We start from the raw sequence: 3,743 nt of genomic DNA, 5'->3' as shown, positions 1-3,743 counted from the left end.
CCATGGAGAGCCTGTGTATTCCCAGCACTGAGTGCCATGCCATGCCATAGTAGATATGCAGTAAATATTTGTTGAAAAAGGTTTAGAAGGGTGGTTTGAGATGGAAGCCAGGCCTGCTTAGAGCTCCCCAGTCTCAGCAGATGACTCAAGGGAGGACATTGAGAACTGGGGTCCAAATGGACCATGACAAATAGAATTGGCATACAAGGGGTTTCAACAAGACTCCTCCTGTTCCAACTGCCATGAGCTCTGAACCCAGCCCAAGTTGCTTTTTCTTTATACCCCTTATCCCATGCTCCAGCCCAGCCAGCCCTTTCTTGTTCAAGGTGTTCTCTCCTGGAACACTCACTCTAGACTCCTCCACAGAGCCTTCCCTCATCCCCTCCTTCTGTTCTCCTGCGTTGAGGATTTATTTGACCCTTTCTTAGGCTCATGGAACACTGTTTTTGTCTCCTACTGGAAATGCGGCAAACTACTGACTCATGTAAGGTTACTTTCGTGACAGTGACTGTCCTAAGTAAACAGGCCTCCGAACTCAAGGGATTGATACGAAATAACTTCTTAAAGTAGTAGTTTTCAGCAACAAAACTCTCTTTTATAAAGTCTTTTTTTTAATTATTTTTTATTTTTCTATCGAAATAATAATGCACAGTTTTAAAAATTCAAATAGCATTGCAAGGCATAAGCAAGTGAAAAATAGCAATGCCTTAAACTCTCTCCTACAAATCTCTCTCCTGTACAACTGTCCTAAATTCCTTTAGCTTGTTTCTGCTGATATTTATCTCCATGTTTCTTTTCTTTCTTTTTTCTTTTTTATTATTATTTATGCCTATAGTACCTGGTCTTCCTAACTGGTCTCCCATCCAAGTATTAGCCAGGCCCAACACTGCTTAGCTTCCAAGATCAGACATTGGGCTTGTTCAGAGTGGCATGGCTATAGACCATGGGCCATGGCTTCATTGGGGTATGAACCTAGGACCTGCATGTAAAGCAGACTACACTATGGAACCATGTCCAGCCATGTTTCTAATAACATACTACTTTATAAAATTTTATTACTTTTAGACATTATGTCTTTTTTAATAAAAACTTTATTAAGGTATAATTTACATACCATACAATTCACACATTCAAGGTGTGCAATTTAATGAATTTTTTATACATTCACAGAGCTGGACAGCAGCACCACAATCCATTTTAGAACATTTGCATCACCTCAAGAAGAAACCCTGTACCTCATTTCTCCCCTACCTCCCCAGCCCCTGGTAACCACAGTCTACTTCTAGATTTGCCTTTTTACGAATTTGCCTTTTTCAGACATTTCGAATGAATGGAATTATACAATATGTGGTCCTTTGTGCCTAGCTTTCACTTGCCATAATGCTTTCAAGGTTTGTCCATGTTGTAGCTTGAGTACACTACTTCATTCCTTTTTAAAGCTGAATAATATTCCATCGTGTGGATATACTACATTGTTGATCCATTCATCAATTGATGGAATCTAGGTTTTTTCCAATTTTTGGCAATTAAGAATAATGCTTCATGAACAAGATTTTGCACGTGTATAAGTTTTTATGTTCTCAATTCTCTCAAGTATATACCTAAGAGTGGAATTGTTGGGTCATATAGTTATGCCCGTGTGGCTTAAAACATTTAGTATTTTGAAGTGCCAAACTTTTCCAAAGTGGCTGCACCATTACATGTTCCCATGTGCAGTGAATGAGGGTTAAACACTGTGTCTTAAATGCCTATTATAATAGTTAAGAATCAATGACAGTTTAAGCTGGATTCCCAAATATGTAAACCATATAAAAGAGGTTCCAATTGATATGGGAATATGTTCCAGTTAATTCCAGCAGGAAGCAATCCAACTCAGATGGTTTTAGAGCAGTGCTGTCCAACAGAACCTTCTATAATGAGTGAAATTTCTATATTTGAACTGTTCAAGATGGTAGCCACTAACTATATTGGCTACTGAACACTTGAAATGTGGCTAGTGCAATGGAGGAACTGCATTTTAAATTGTATTAATTTTCATTTAGATTCAAACACCACATATGGTTCGTAGCTATCTTATTGGACAGCACAGTTTTAGAGGCTTTAATATAGGGACTACCTGTAGAGATATGGGTATGGTTAAAAGAACCTACAAGGAATGTTGAAGCACGCAGAGGCTAGAAAAAGTGGGGAGCTGTCAACTACCTCTAGGACTGAAGGGGAAGGGAAGAAATTGTGTCACTGAAACTCAGTGACAGCTGGAGACAGGAATGTAAAATTCTGATCAATTTCAGTGTGTGTGCACAATGTATGTGTGCGGGTATGTGTGGTCTTGGGAGCTGTGTGCCAGAAATGGGGACAAAGACCAAATATAGATTTCTCGTTATAAATCACAGTATCATAGTGTCACATTGGACCACCTGACAGATGGTACAGACTTGGGTAGAGAGATGAAGCCACTGTGAGAGACATGACACAGAGTAGGAAGGGAGCAGGGAAGAAATGTCCTGACTCTCTTCTCTTCCTCTGATCTCCAGTATGTCCTATCTTTAGCTGAACCTGAGTGGAAGCTAGAGGACAAGGGAGGCTCCACGGCAGACAGCGGGGCAGAGAATGGATTTGGGGGACAGGGAAGATGACAACCAGCCCAGGGCGACAAGCCCCAAAGTACCACCTCTAACCCCCAGAGTTCTGAGGAACTCTGAAAATCACTTCCCAAGTGGAACATGTCAAACATAACAGATACCTGGGACAGGGACATGTGGGGACCTCTGGAAGTCATATAGCTTTTGAGGGAGCTTTGCTGAGATTCTTAATGGCTGAGGCAGAAGAAAGAAATTAATCTCTGGGTCATGGCTGAGAGCCGGGTAATTTCACTGATGTTTTCCTGTTTAACCTTGTAATAGCCCTGGAGAGAGGAGCACCATTACCTTCAATATAAGGCAAGCAGTTGGTGACGCCTGTCTTGACATTTTTCCAGTCTGGAGGAAGGCCTATTAGGGTAAATGCTGGGTACTCCATTAATTGTTTAGGGGCTGGAGTGGATCCAAAATTGTGTCTTTACTGATCAATAACGAGGTGGCCAGGTATTCCAATTTTCAAAATCTATTATGACTCTTAGCACCTCTGGCTTTGCAAACACACAGATCTGCCCTGTCTCAATGTGTAGGAATCCTGTCAGACCTCCAGGCCCCTGATTCTCTAGCATTTCCTAAAGCTCAGCTGCGAAACAACTTAGGGCTTCTCTAAATATTCTAAATTACATCCATTAGATTAGTAGAACCCTACATAGACTACTGGAAAGAGTACAACAAGATCCAAACTAGAATCTGGTTTTGAATCCTTATTCTGTCTTACCATGTGTGATCTTAGGCAAATCACTCAACCTTTCTGAGCCACCATGACCCTCTCTATAATCGGAGTAGCACTCATCTCATGAGTGAGTGCTGGTTCTCTTCTCTTGATAAATACTCACTCATGAGGTGAATTCATCCAGACTCATGGCTTTTAACATCATCCAAATACTGATGTCCCCTAAACGTTCATCTTTAGTGTGAACTTCTTTTATGAGCTTTAAACTTCTTACTTGACATCTCTACTTGGGTGTCTAATAGACATCTCAAACTTAGCATGTCCTCAGGTGAACTCTTTACCTTCTTCCCCAAACCTGCTCCACCACAGCCTTCCCACACCAGCAAACAACAATTCAATTCTTACAGCTAGTCAGTCCAAAAGTCTTCATACTG

General features: G+C 41.0%; 1 pseudogene; it reads right to left on the bottom strand.

The window, feature by feature from the left end:
• Positions 1-826: 826 nt before the first annotated feature.
• On the bottom strand, positions 827-942 carry LOC118607062 (annotated as a pseudogene).
• Between the last annotated feature and the right edge of the window lie 2,801 nt (positions 943-3,743).

The sequence above is a fragment of the Rousettus aegyptiacus genome, unplaced genomic scaffold (assembly GCF_014176215.1).
Source record: "Rousettus aegyptiacus isolate mRouAeg1 unplaced genomic scaffold, mRouAeg1.p scaffold_m13_p_8, whole genome shotgun sequence".
Classification (NCBI taxonomy): Eukaryota; Metazoa; Chordata; class Mammalia; order Chiroptera; family Pteropodidae; genus Rousettus; species Rousettus aegyptiacus.
Note: the sequence above shows the minus strand (reverse complement) of the source record. Positions and strands in the feature narration are given on the sequence as shown.